This window comes from Neopsephotus bourkii, unplaced genomic scaffold (assembly GCF_033783945.1).
Source record: "Neopsephotus bourkii isolate Nb327-2 ecotype Australia unplaced genomic scaffold, CSIRO-AGI_Nbou_v1 NB_245, whole genome shotgun sequence".
Taxonomy (NCBI): Eukaryota; Metazoa; Chordata; class Aves; order Psittaciformes; family Psittacidae; genus Neopsephotus; species Neopsephotus bourkii.
The window spans coordinates 1938843-1954334 of NW_026900755.1; the positions used below are offsets into that span (position 1 = coordinate 1938843).

A 15492-nucleotide genomic window follows, 5' to 3' on the forward strand; every position below is an offset into this window, starting at 1 on the left:
GTTACTTTGGATCAAATTCAGAGCAATGACTAAGAAACAGAGTAATCTTCCTAGTCACTTACTAAAAGCAAAAGAATAAAATTTTCTGACACTAGAGTCCCCATCTGGTTTGATTTTTTTTTAATGCAAGTGGCAGAAAATTACTAGAATTAGTAAGAAAAGAAAAATAAGAAGTTCCAATAACATAGCTTGTTTGAGGTTATATTTTATGCTAACTTTATGACCACACAGAATGGAATAATGCAAGACCACTAGGATTTCCTGATTTGAACAGTATAGATTTAAAGAACAGGGCTGACAGTCCTAATAATGGCTCAACAAATGTTTCTTGAGGCTTTGAAACCTTCAAAGTCATCAAGTATTTCACTGATTTATTATTTTAAGTTGTAAATCATGCTCAATTTAGGGACAAACTTTTCCGTCTTTCACTCTAGTGGCTTTTTCCTAGTAGCTTAGAATTGTGCTTTACACACAAGGTCTTCCTTCTAGAGGTGGGATTTCATTTGAAATTGGTGACTGATTCTCTGTGCACATGATCAAAACAACACCAAGCTGTGAAAAATACCAAAATTCTTCCTAGTCGGAACCATGTGTCTGGAAACTGTTCCCAAACATACTTAGGGAGTTTACCCGTATCTTGTAACATCATTCCAGAATGTCACTGTAGTCTGGCTCACATCTGAGCAGCTTTGCAAAAAAGGTCTTATGTTCACTCTGGAGCTGGACATTGCCCAAGTGCACCCGAGCACAGGGTGCACTAGGGTAAAGTTTGCTTTCAGTAATGCCAACTGCCAGTAAACCCAAGAGGGCTATTATAAATAGAAATTGTTAAGACAAGTGGTGTAGCCACACAAAATTTTCCTGGCAGGAAAGGGGGAAGAGGGGTCCACTAGAGCTGTGATGTGAATTTCAGGCTCATGAGGATTCCCTCTGCTGTGGTGATCTCACCATTACTTCTTAAGTCATCAAGAGTAGCTGCTTTGTAGGAGTGGTTTAGCTACAAAGTAACATTTTAGCTACAAAGTAACATTTTACCTTTCAATGAGGATGACAGAAACCCTAAATTACCACCATCTGCTTTTTCTTCATTTCAAAATTCAATAATTTTAGTGACATACTCAGAAATCCAAGGTACAGGAATGAGTTTCTGCTTTTCCGTCTTTTTATCATCCTCCAATTTTATTAATATTTCAGCAGTGTTTAAGATTAGGTCTTTTGATATATCGGAGTTTTGGGGAAATTGGATAAGACAGACTGATTTTTTCATTTCAGCTTATTGGGAATGGAGTCGTTGCAATTATTTGATGACCTGACTGAGGAGCATTCGCAGAATACAAGTAGAAGAAGGAATCGATTTTCACAGACAGAGTGAGTAGAAATACACAAAATAGGTCTGTATTTCAGAGCTTTCCATAGTTACAGCAAAATCACATTGTTCATCTGGATTCAGGAAGATTCGAAAGAACAGACCTAAGGAAGACACAAAACATGGTAAGATCACAGACTTGAGAAAGTAAGAGCCACCTTCTTGCTCCAGAATGCCCTTCAAACATTGGCACACACGTAAGCAAGCAATCAACCAGACAGAAATCTGGACTCAGACACTGATTCTTGCATTGCTGTTTTCTCTCTCTTCCTGGAATGAAGTCCCCTTGCTGCAAGCTGCACCTCCTGTTAAGAGCTAGTGTCTTAAGAGGGCTGTAGTGGTCTCCACATGGCTTCTTCCTGTGGAAGACCTAACCACCTCTCCTGTCAGATCAGCAGCTGTGAACAGCATACAGAAATGGGATGAAGGTACAATTTCTCACTTATGTCCTCGTTACTCAGTGTTGCAAATGTTCATTCAGCTCTTTCCAGTAGTAGATCTGCTGGTACCAACAGGGACCCAATACAGACCATAACTCAGTGTCTCATAGACCTTCTTGAACAGTCAGTCTGATCTCATTGTGGGTGAGTATCTTCAACTGAAGATATAAAAAGCCTAGTAAAAAGGACTGAAACCAGTTACTCAGCAGAAGGGAAACCTCCTTCCTCCCCCACTCCCTTTAGTCTGAAAAGTCACCTTGCGCATTGCAGGAAATTTCTCTGCCTAACTGACAACTTGGCAGCCCTGACAAAAGCAATTTGACTTTGGATGAAAGCTGGATCTGTGGCAAGCATATAGTTACAAAATAAGTCACGCTTTCCTTCCTTTGAGTGCATGTTCTATTTATAGCACATTCCAGATTATGCAAGGATTCCCAGAACACTGCAGACTCTAGTTGAAAATTAGATCTGCAGAGCACAGAGTGCATAAAGCAATATTTTTAAAATCCCATTGTTAGCAAAACGAGCATCTTGCAGAAAAGCTGGGATAAATTTGGAAAGATACAGCATGGTAATGAAGGGTAGTTACAGTTCATTTGATTTTGTTTGCCAAATCATTTTGATTAACTTCATCTTTTAAAAAAGAAAAACAGTAATTCCATAGAAAAAGTCTGAAAAGCCAAGGTAGATAGTTCACTTGGCTGAAAAGTGAGATTTTTCTGATGCTTCAGAGAGTATATATTTTAGAAAATATGAAGGAATGTAGGACAAGAATATCTGAATTCTAACAGTTTAATATCAATTTCCTCTCAAAATTGTGACAGAATACAGTATTTTTCTATCCATTCAGCCACGGAATAGAAGGTTTCAGTGAAAGCTTGGTTTGTGATGCAAACATTACAAATTTCTTAAATTTTCATGTTGAGAATGCCAAATAATAAATTATTTCCCAATACAAATAAGTATTGGAACTGGAAATATTTCAGAGACATTTAAGAAAAACAACATAGCAGAAGGCCATGCAGATATCGAAGTAAAATACATGTATCATTGAACATACAGTGCAAATACACTGTAAACACCTGCATCTACTTAGTTTCCCCCAGCTAATATGTCATGTGAACTTAAAGTAGTCTTACGCTTTGAAATAGGCCAACTGGCAAAGTTTATTCTGAATTTTCAAAGGACTTACCACTCGTAAAGCATGGAACAGGAATTTCTGAAAGTCAGACTCAGTAATAGCCATTCTGAAAATCTGGTTAAACAACGAAGATTTGTAAATCTATTACAAAGTTTATTATCACCAAGTCATAGCAGGTTTTCATTGAAACATCAAATAAATACATAGCTTTGTGTTAACACTATTCAAAAATACAAACAACACAGACCACTTTCATGCCAGTGCATTCTGTCAGACTTAACAGTCTTGCCCTGTTTTAAAAAATGGATGTATTGATTGGATGTCCCAGTCTATTTTAGACAGCAGATTCACTCTAAACTCTGGTAACTGGTGTGCTGCCTAGCTAATCAATCCCAAAGCATACTCTTTCAATATATGTTTTAGTTTACTACACAATTGCCAAGCCCTGTTATAAAGTGAACATTACAATCTAACAATAAAATACACCTATAGAGAAAGTCTGCAAAGTTTTCTTCAAAAATAGATTAAATTAGCAGTATACCTAGGCTTAACTGTGCAGTTTTATGAAGTGTGTTTAATGTGTTACAAAGCAGAGTTTATTCAACCAGAATTAAATAGCTTACCTTCAAAAGTCCCTTAGAAACTGGAGGTCAACAAAGCAATAATGCTGTTGCCTTTGTTAACACAGCATTCAGGCCTCTACCTATGTATCAGATTCTGCAGTGTTTCAGTCCCTTTTAAAACATAAAATAAACGGGAAGAGGGGAGATAAGAGAGGGGGGTATTTCTAGACCCCAGTGTGCTGTGGAAGGGCATTTCTGTGGAATTTTTGTTTAGTGGTATCACCTATACTTCTCATGTCACTCGAATTTTAACCACTGAAGTGCTATTTTTCCATCAACAAACCATGGAAAGAAGGTGATGTGAGCTCCACAGTTGTCTATCCAACTATTCATCATTAATGGACTGAATTGCAATGCAAACCTTCATGCGTAACTCTAGAATCAGAAAGGAGCCAGATTAGACAGTTTTAATTACCCAAGTCATCATTTGAGCTCTCTCTTCTCATACCCTTTCAGTTTTAAATCAAACCTTTGGTCTCACATAGTTAGTTTTTGCACATCATCCACATAGATACTGGAATAATTTACACAAGGTGTGAAGTAGTCTGGTTTTAGCTATCTGTTACAAAGTTAGCAATGTTACTATTCTTACTGGGCACAGTGTGTAAGATATATTCCCACACTAGGAGAGCATTTAGTAAGGTCACAACGATGCCCAGTCCTTATCAAACACATTCCCTGGAAACTTGGCAGGGGATTCATTTTACAAGAATTCAGGGGCAAATTAATGGTATTGGGTTTAAGCTTTTTCTTTTTTTTTTTTTTTTTCAGCTTTTGTGCAAAAGGAGATTTGTTACCAGCCCGTAACAGAAAATTTGTGGCCAGCCACATCCAAAGTCTTAATTTTGCTTTGAGTAAATTGATTTTTAATTCATTTAAGTCACTAACTTCAGTACAGGTACTTCACATTTGCACTAGTATTAGGCTGTATTCACACTACTAAGATTTATTTTAGTCTGTTTAATCATTTTGTAAGGAAGAAAACTGAACTTTTAATGTAATTTTTAAGATGATAACATCAAGACTGAAGGCAAGAACAGAGTAATATATGCAAGCACCAGATGCAAATGTTTCCAGTGTTTATAAGGGATTTTATGTAACCTGGAGGAACAGAAGCAATAGAAGTGTGGCTGTAAATGGAAATAACCCTGCAGAAAGGCAGGACTCAGTCATAGAGCTATGCCTCTACTTCTAATAATCTGCGGGAAAGAGGGAAGTCACACACACGCTTCATTTCTTGACATTTTTCTGACGTTTTCCTTAGCCTCCATCCTGTCAACAGTGTCTGTGCGTGGTGGGCTTGTTGCCAGAAACAGTGAAGTGGAACTTGAACACGACCAACCACTGAAGATCTTTGCAGGACCCTCAGGCGGTCTGTGTAATCAACAGGAGGCTCTTCAACTTCTGCCGCCAAAGCCAGATCAAACCGTACATCCTGAAAAGATGCTGTACCCAGTGGAAAAACATGGGAGCAGGGAAAACCTTATTTTAGGAAAGAGTCTTTTTTAAAATCTTCTGAAGATTAAAAAAAGAGCAGGAGCAGAGTTACTTATTAGTACTGCAGAAGCTGAAAATAGCCTCAGTAAATTAATAAGAAGACTCAAATCTCTCTGAGATCCCAAGAATGTGTATAAAATTAAGTCATGAAACTTGGCAAATACTATGTTCAACTATGTATCCTGAAAGCAGAATATATACAGCTAATATGCAATACCAAGAATTTGTTGTAACATCAGTTGGGTTTTGCCCATTTCTTAGCCTCAGCAAGAAATTGGAATCTGAAGCTGGATAATTCATTAATTTCAATTAAGAAGAAAAGGACTAAGGCCTAGATCCTACCTCATACTACACCTGTGCAAATTAGGGACTGTTGATTGCCCCAAGTCCTTTCCTACAAGGCGCACTCTGCCAGGCAGCACAGCAAGCAGCAGTGCTCAGGAAGAACTGCTGTCTGAGCTGCCAGCCTGCAATCTGCTCTCTTGAAGCGTTCAGTCTTCTTCCCCAGCACACTGGTATGGCATTTTGCCATTTGCAGCATGTGCTGGCCAAAAGGTGGCATTTAGGTACAACTGCACTACAGAAGTCCAGCAAAATTGACTCGGCCTGTCTGCCAGAAGAAAATCTTCTGCCAAAGGATACCCTTTGTCAGACATCGACAGTCCTGCAGAGGACAGACACGCTTAGGAAACCTGCTTTCACATCTTGCACCATGAGAGATTTCTTCTGTGACCTTGAACAAGTTATTGGCTTGAAAAATATTTGCAGGGGTTCTTCAGGGTAAGATTGCAAAGCCCTCAAATACAATGGTACCGAGGAGCATAAAAGTGGACAACTTTTTTTGGAAACAGCTTTCTACTTCAACTATCAAAAAACCCCAACTGTCCCAGAGTTCAAGTATGGGGGTCAAAAAAGGCTGTGATAACAGAGAGCCTTCCAGCTCTCCTCTTGGGTAATGAACATCTCTTCTGACACTTAAACAGCCGCTGCTCCCTGATAAACAATGCAGCATTTTGCCCTTTCAGCCTACAGAAAGGGTCACCATGTGCAGGGCCTTTGAGTTGTTTTGGGAAGCACAGATCTTAGAAGACTACAGCAACAACGATACAGCTCTGTGTTATATAATTATAATTTCTCCTCTAAGATACACAGCTCACAGACAGTGACGTTCCCTGGCTTTCCTCACGTGAGAGTCACAGTGCTCTTTGTGCAGCATTGCTCCTAGAACTCACGGTTCAGTGACTCTATCTGCCTTGATTGTAAGTGGCTGTGTCAACGCTCATGCCAAAAATAAACCATCCTGTCGAATGACATGGATACTCCACAGGCTTAGAAGCATCTTTTTATAGCAACCCTTTGATTTAAGATACCAAACATTTGCTATTTTTGGCACAAATGCTTGCAGAAACTTTGATGATCTTTAGCCTATACAACTACTTTTGCACATAGCTCAGGTGCTGTCAGAGGACTTGTGGTTTTTCTTAGAGATAGGGAGTATGTTTATTTTACTGGCTGTTTGTACTCACTAACGGAACAGCTGACCTAGAAAATAGAGACTGTATTATCATGTGAGGTTTTCCAAATCATTGCAGGGGTATGAAGGACTTGTCACTTCAAGAAGTTCTAAGATGTCTGATGGTCTGATACTTAACATAACTGAAAATAATTTTAATTGAATTAACTAGAAGTGAAATGTAACCATGGGATGAGTCTCATACATTTCCTCATTTAATGACCTGAAGACAAGATATATATATATTTATTTATTTATGTTAATAAGAAAATGTGGTACTAATGACAGATGCCAAATTCACCCTCTGGCAGATAGAAGCTCCCTATTTATTCATAGTGCAGATTGAAGATGTCCTTATCCAAACAGGTTTTTTTTAAGTCATGATTTCCCAGTAGCACAACTTTACCAGCCATAAACAGCACCAGAAGCTAGTGCGTAGGCAGAGCTCCTGTTATTTTACCTCACATCATTCAGTACAACTAGATAACAGAACAGTAACATTTTGGCAGCACCACCCAATTTAGTCATTGCTACCAACGTTATAGTGAATTGTGTTTCTGATATTTACTATTGTAGTCAGAGCCAAATCTCAGGGAAATGTGTATTGCTACTAAATGTTCTGCAGCTTAAAAAATGCTTCACAAATTAGACCTAGCTTACCACAGTGCATACAGAATCTGGAAGGTAATTTAATTTTCCCATCCTTATAAATCTTAATGTAACTGGTAAGATTTTTCAAACAATCATTACCATTTTAATGATCATGGTGTCATTTGCAGCTGACTAAATACAAGCCCAGACTATCAACTTTTACCTAGGAAAACAATACAGGGAGATAGAAATAAGTGGACACTGTGGAAGGACAACTTGAAGAGAGAGAAGCTGTGTGAGGAGCCACATGTGCCATACTGTGTCCAGTTTTGGGCTTTTCAGCTCTCTCCATTGGAGAGAGTAGAGTGGAGAGCCACAAGGATGGTAGGGAACTTGAACACATAATGTGTAAGAAGCGGGTGATGGAATGGGGTTTGTTCAGCTTGGAGAAAAGAAGGCCATAAGGGAATTTAAGAGTTGTCTTCTGCTGTCTAAAGGTGGGGCTTATACAGAAGACTGTGACAGACTATACCCAAAGGAATGCCACAAAGGCATAAAAACCTGTAGTCACAGGTTGCAACAAGGGAAAGGCATAAGACAAATGTTCTTTATAACAAGGGTGGTTAAGAAAAGTAAGAGATTACCCAGAGAGGACTGAAAATCTCCAAGGCCATGAATTCAGCTGGCAAAGACCCTCATCAGCCTGTAGAGCTACAGTAGTTCCTTTGTTGTTAAAACCTGTTGGTTGCCAAACCTGGTGATTTCCAGCAAACACTTCTTTAAATTGTGTCAGACATTCCAAGTTTTATGAGGTCTCATTTCAGCACTGCTTCAGTTCTAATGGGACTGAAGATTTGCTTTCAGCTTGCCTTCAGGTTTAGCTGTAGTGCAAGTTACGGTTTGCTGTTCTTTCATGCCTGCAGTTCAGTCTCTAGCCGTTGTACTTAGCACCATACAGACATAGAAGTAAGAGGGGAGTCCCTATGCATCATTCAGGCCAGACAAATAGTGGGAAGATAAAAACAAATCCATGGCCCGTCATCAAAAAAAAAAAAAAGGAACAGATCTCCAGCTCTACTTTTAATGCTTTATTTCCATTGTAGTTTCTTGCTTCTGTTCCCTTTTTCATCAACATGACTTAACAGCAAATCTATGTAATAAAAGTATAGGAGGAAAAAAAAAATCAGTGTATGGACACTTTATCAATATTTGAAATAATTTTAAAAGTTAATTTCACAAGAAATCTGTGAATAGAGACTTATTTCTTCTGTAAATAAATATGGTCCTAAATACCAGTGCATTAAGGCTGCTTAAGCCTGCAAGTAAGATGATTCCAATTTGTCCTATTTTAGCAGGGCATACTCAAGGTACACTTTTTAAGACTGCTGAATGCAATTCATTTCACAATTACTTTGAAAGGATTGAAAGCTGACCAGATTAGATTCAAAGCCTGGGCAGCAATTGCTACAGCTGAATACAAACCTATCTATCTTAGTTGCTCACTGATGTTGATACCCACTGGTCATTAAGTAAAAATTCAGTCCCTTAGACTTTCCTCTCTAAGGCATGCTAATGAATTTATTCATTAATGTTAATCCAACTAGTAAATTGTTCTTCTCCCCCTGTACATAATATCCCTCTCCTTTAGCATTTGACCATTTCAGATGCTGCAAGAGAGACTACAAGCTCCCATGGAAAGCTTTCCTTATAAACACTAAAATGAAAAGAACAAAAGAAAACAAAAGGATTGAAAAGTTACTATGTTTTTAGATGATGCAGGTGAAAAAAAAGTGAGTTTTATTTCTAAAAGCTGTCATACAATTCTTATTTCTATATACCTATGCTTTAGCGATATCTTCTTTGCCTTTTTGAGGTATCCACAGCAAGGTCTGACTAGAGGAAACAGCCCATGGAAGAATATGCATTTTCTTGTACCATATCTGCCAGACTGCTTTATTTGAGAAAACAACACAAAACAGGCTCAAATAAAATTAATAAAGAGTCATAACTTACCTTGTCTACCAGAATACAGGCATCAGAAAAATATATAGTAAAACAATGAGCTGCTTTTATGTAGGAAAACGTTCCCTTCCTTTACCTTAGAAATTTAACAGTGATTTTTAATTCTGACCCCTATTAGAAAAAAACTAAAATACTACGAAGCATTAGAGCTTGAGAGATGCAGTCATTATCAGAAAGGAGCTGCATTATCATACACCAGATCTCTCTCATTTTTATTAATGTTATAAAATCTGAAAGTTAGAAAAATTAAGTATGATAAAACTCTCTTGCTGAGCTCTTCTAGGACAGACTGAGGAGTGCCTAAGAGGCTTGTCTACAGTAAGACTTACCCTAAGCCAGGGTAAGGAAATATTACTTCTTACCATTTTTCACTATCTCGTGTCTGGAAACACTTCAAAAAGAAAAATCAATCCGTATGGACAAGGATGCTCTGAGCTGAAAAGATGCTTTCCCCTAAAGAATCTGTACTAAGAAACAGATGCATTAGAAACAGAAACAGATGCATTAGAAACAGTATTTTGCCTTCCCCTTAAAATGAAAGGTGGTGCAGACCTCCTTCAGCAAGCTGTGGCCAGAAACAAAAGTTAAGCAGTCATACCAACACAGCACTATACAAAGGTCCTAACAACAGTTTTTTTAACTAAGCAGCAGCATTGTGCTCCAGTAACTGTTTGCTGTCTTTGGAGTCAGAGCTGGTCACTTGTTTAGTATATATATTATTCAGTGAATGGTGTTGTATTCCACTGCACAACACCTTTAATTGAAAAACTGTCCGTAGCAAAATAGCCAGCAGGCAATGCATACCATTAATGTGCAGTAATATACTTTGTAAACAAACTCAGGTTCAGACAACTACTCATCTTACTATTGGCTTACCTGCCTACATACTCACGTTAAAGGATGTTATAACCTGCTGTACATTACACTTGTGTGGATAAGTGATACCAAGGATTTTCCAGACTGATCCCCAAACAACAGGTCAAAGCCTTAATTCTTTTCTACTGGCTTGGTTGTCTGTTTTTAACTAGAAACACTATTTGTGTATCTTAAACATGTAAGGTTTATGATTACATTACTCAGCCTGAGTTAGATAAGCAATAAGAATATTGGAACAATGCACACAGCTTGTAGTTGACAGCATGTTACCAGGTAGAGGGGAATTGTTCTGAATTCATTTCAAGCCTGAAATAATGCCAAAAAGGGGGAATGCCATTATGCAAGCTACAGGCAACTCATAATTAATGTCTGAAATCACCTTGTAATTTAGTCTTTAAAGGTGAAGAATCAAAACAACTATCAATTATAAAGACCATAGGGCAATTTTATGCAGAAATGTTATTGGTTTACTTCTAAGGTTTTTTTGAAAACCTTGATGTCAAACAGAATCACTGCTCTTCCATGCAAATTTTCAAGCACATAATCCTTAGGCTTTTCTCATCCCCAGTTTGATGTGCTAGGTGGAAATGAGGACTCTGCTGACAGCAGGCCAGATAAAGTACACATCTAGCATCGAGTCAAATGCTCCGCAATCCCAACATGCACACTTGACGGACAGAGACATTTGTGTAATTAACATTTGGCAAGAGGCAGATAACTCAGTGGTTTACCGAGAAATGAGTAGTTCTTGTCATCTGTGTAATATGCACACCAGCTGTCAGTCAGAGCTGGGTGGGGTCTCTTTAGACATGTGTTCACCTTTTCTCAGCTCACAGATGAAAACCCTTCCTTTTCCAGAAACAGACATAAATAGACTTTTTCAGCAGTTGAGATTAGCAGATATCTAAACACACAAGGTAAGTACTGGAATCACAGTGAACTTCCGCAGTTTAAAGTATTTTCTTAGTTAGAAAGTATCTGTACTATAAAAGTCTAAAGAATCTGTACTAAAAAAATTAGGTGCATTAGATAACATTTTTGGTTAAAGTTCTCATTAAGGCTCCTTCCTTGTTTTCCCTTGCTAACAATCAAGAGGAGTCCTGCAGATAAAGCCCTACACACTGTCAGCAAAGGTTCAAACCCAGAATATTTTTAGCTTTTCTTGGTGACAGACATCTCTGAATACAGTAACTCTGCTCCTCTTACATCCAGATTTCAACAGGAGATTTACTGCCTCTTTTCTGGAAGAGCTGTGATATTTTTACTGTAAAGCAGACAATGCTCAGCATCACATTTCAGACAAGCTCTCTTGCCCAAATGCTCTGAGCTGTGAGGCAAAGCAGCCTGCTTGTTTCCTGAAGCAAAAACCTGGAAAGATGCATTTGTTCCCAGACGGTGCAGCTTTCTTCCTTTGATGAGCACATAGAGACTAGAAACTCTACCCATAATTTACATGGTTCCTTTTTTGTATCAGTACAAGTTCATATACATCCAGTTGTGTTTTTAACTGAAACTTACCTTCTGAACTGTAAACAAATTATCTTCTGTTTTTTCTATTTCCCTGACTTTTTCTGGACACCTCTTGATTTGAAACTTGAGTTTTGAGTTAAATATAATGAGAACAACCCAAAACCTATTATAGAATTAAGGTTTAAAATCTTTTGTACATTAGGTTACAGGCGCTATTAGTACTCTTATTACTTCGCCATTGCCAGTACCTTGTAAAAGATAAGATTATCTCATTAATCCTGTTGTGCTCCCTCTAAGAAGGTGAAACACTAGATAAAAGAACATAGAAATAAAGCAGTTGGTAAATGGTGTCTGATATTAGGAGTATTAGAGCAAAGCTGTGCATACTGCCAAAGTACCTCTAAAGTACAAATTAAAATCAGGGATCTTCACATTCTGTGTGTTCCAGCTGGACACAAACATAAGAACAGTTCTTTTTGGTCAGTCTAAAGTGTGGTAGAAAACAGTGCTCTTCCACTTACTGCTGCTGTTACCCTCTAACTTTTTCGGTAAACATTCACAGTCCTCAGAGAAAACAATGCCTCAATTCAAAGACAAACAATAAAAGATAGCTTAAAATACATATACATATATAGTTATAAATAGATATGAGCCTGTTTTCTTTCCTACCCTCCTAATACTTTCATCTTGACAGCAATTACTATTTCAGAAGACAATAATGAATGGTCAAATATATCAGCTGTATTTACATAAAATAAAAAGAAATGCATAAAGGATAGTAAGAAAAAAGAAAGATGTAGACTGCATAGTTACTGGTGTAGTTACTGATAAAGTAACTATGTATTAAGGGTTACAACAACAGGATGGGAATAACCTACTTTTTAAGCTTGACTGTACGGCCTTTGGACAGAAGCGCATCCTGAAGACACGGTACCTGAAAGCTTATAATGGCTTTACTTTTACCCATGAAAATTCCATGTTTTAACATTGCTTTTTCACCCACTCCTGACAAATTGCAACTAAGAAGAAACAGTAATTTCTAACAATCATTTCATATCAACAGGGAAAGCTTTCTGCCCTAGTGACCAGGACAAATCTGTTCTTAGATAATTACTTCACAGTATCATTGGTATAAATTCCATCAGCTCAAAACACAGTGACTTCTGCAAAGTTGCCAAGATCTGTCTCAGCAGTCACAATCTCCAAAGGAGGTATGATCAGTAAAGGAGAACTGATAGTTACTGCTTGCCAAAGACTATAGGAAAGTTAACAAAGCATTTTGGACCAAATTATGGGAATAACAAGTGCTAAATATCAGATTTGCTTTTACTATCACTTTTCTTATTATGAATAAAAATTTCCCAAAGTGAGTCAGTTTCTCTAATCTTGAGATGCTGAAGAACATTCACAATCTGATGCCACTCATCAGCTCAGCTCTCTCAGCATTATGCCGGACCCCTGGAATTCTCAGGCAATTCAGTAAAATGGGCACTAACACATAAAACTTCACAACAGTCTCCCCAAAAACCCCCTCACCATTACCCACTAGTGACCATTCATAAAGGGATTTGAAGTGAGCAACATTTCCATGTGGAATGAACCAAACTTCTACTGTGCAGGATGGAAGCAGCACATTTCAAACCCAGTTAGACCACAGGCATCAAGGTTCTTCACAAGGTAGGAAGGAACAAATGTGGCCTTAAAGGCTAATGGCATCATGTTGTCATGATTCAACCTGAATTGGTCCGCTCAAGTTATAGACAGTGAAACTTTAAAAATTAATACTTCATTTCATCTAAGCTGTCCCTGAATAAGTCATCTAACTTTAAAAAGTGCTGACAGAAGATCTGAATTGCTTTTTCATAGAAATTGAGAGTTTTCATCCCTTCCCTGAGGAAAACAAAAGTAATTGCAGGGTTTATTTTCCTGTAAAATTTGTTGATTACCTCCAAACATTCCGATTTTTATAGGGTGAAAATTAGTGTCTGAAGCTGAAATGTGTGACTGCAAAACCTTTCCATTTAGCTAAATGAACACAAAATTATTGCATTTTTTATTTTTAAATGAAAGCTATAGTCCTATATGCTACTGAAAAGGCTGTGAATGCTTTGAAACCTTTTCTTTATCTTTAAGGAAAACCTTTTTATAAATTAAAAATGACCACTTTAAATCACTTCATCTAGAGGTTGCTCTAATGCTGTAGCTTAGCAGGTTATAGGTTTTTACAGAGGAGCTATAAATTCTCCAAGTAGACATCAATAATAGAAATAATTGCAGAGTCTTTACAAAGCAGTATGAACAATTATCCCACAATGTAACAATCTGTTTCCACTGTAACCAGCGATGAATCAGATGCCCATTAATGAATAAAGGTTGTGAATCATCATTTCTAAAAGATGTAAGACTATGAGACATAACAGTTTCTTAAAATTGGCTCAATAGCTTGTCCCTGTTAACGACTGCATGACCAGAGATGGTTAGTGCTACCTTTGGTGTTTGTCTCATGTGCACCAAGTTTTTTTTGTGTGGCTTTGAGGTCAGTCAACTCACAAGGACACAGACCTTCTGGTAGTGCGCTGGGAAAAGTGAAAGCTGTGCTTTCACCTAGACCGTACAGCATCACACTTGTCAGCAAGGCTCCTTCACAAAGTGAAAGGGCCTAGTTCAACACAGCAACATCTGTAAGCAGTTTCTTATTTTATCTCAAACAGTTCACTCACCCATCAGTATGCAGTTAAATGCAGGATGAGTCAGATGGTAGCACAATATCCGCTGCTGGTAACTAATGAGGCAGGTCAACATCTATACATCAAATTATGAACTAATGGTGATTGGCAGCTTTGGTTAGAGACAGTGGGCACAGTATATACTTTTTAAGGATGTGTATTATTATACTTAATCCACTAACAGTATATTTCACAGGCTTCTTATTTAAAGCACAATAATTTTAAACATCTAAGTTATTAAGAAAATCATGTCATTAATTTCTGTGATAAACTGTTGGTTCTAGAGGCAACACATGGATTCAACTGGTTTCAGTACACAGTAAAAAAGCTAAAATTAGTATGTCCTGGGAAAACTGTAGAAAACAGTGAGATAAATATATAGAACAAATATCCTAGAAAAACTGTCCACAGCTACTTCAGTTACTTACTGTGTCTCACATAGGGTCTTCTCCTACCCAGTGTACTTTCCTCCTCAGTAAGGAAGGAGGAAGTAAAGACATTAGTTAGGATGTTATTTCATGATAACAAAACAAATTGACTTAGCCTGGCATCCAACCACGTTTAAAGCCTGCCACTAAGGGAAGAATTAGGGCAAAGTCTTCATGCATGTCCCAACACCAGAGTTCCAGCTTCCAAAAGCACGATGTGTCAGTCAGAGCAAAACATGCACACAGTTACTGTCAGTGTTCTCAGAGGACATATTTCTGGCTGAGGCAGTAAGCCTTCAGTCTCCCATGACACTAGGTAGTTTGAGGATTCACACATTTTCCATTAGTAATTCTACTTGAGATATTGAAATAGAGTCACATACCCATAAATTGACTTCACCACTTCAGCACCAAGTGCTGGTAGAGGAGACACGACTGCCTCTTACATATGAACAAGATAGCGGAGGTTGACAAGACTTTAATTTTTATCTGAAGAAGGTAGCTCAGAATACCAGAAGATACCAGAAGTCATTTGTTTACCCAAGGTATACATTTCACATATTTTCTTTAATTACCCTAGTTTTTCTCCTTTCTTTCCAATGTATGCTGCCTTTAATCTCTTTTCCAGATGGTTTCTATCATCCTTAACAGAAATACAGAAATAGCCCTTTCATAATGTAAAAGTTTAGAACCAATTAGCTAGATCTTTGCTTTTGTTTCATTAGTTCAAAACTTCTCTATATCAGATCACATTGTTCCAGATGAGATCCTAATTAGCTGGAATTTCTCATTTTGGTGG

At 37.8% G+C, this 15492-nt stretch overlaps 1 long non-coding RNA gene across 1 annotated transcript; it reads left to right on the top strand.

The window, feature by feature from the left end:
- Nucleotides 1-1011: 1011 nt before the first annotated feature.
- Nucleotides 1012-9631, top strand: LOC133208224 (uncharacterized). The gene is made up of 3 exons (XR_009724298.1): nucleotides 1012-1131; nucleotides 1273-1368; nucleotides 9045-9631. It is a non-coding gene; the product is annotated as an uncharacterized LOC133208224 (long non-coding RNA).
- Nucleotides 9632-15492: the final 5861 nt, after the last annotated feature.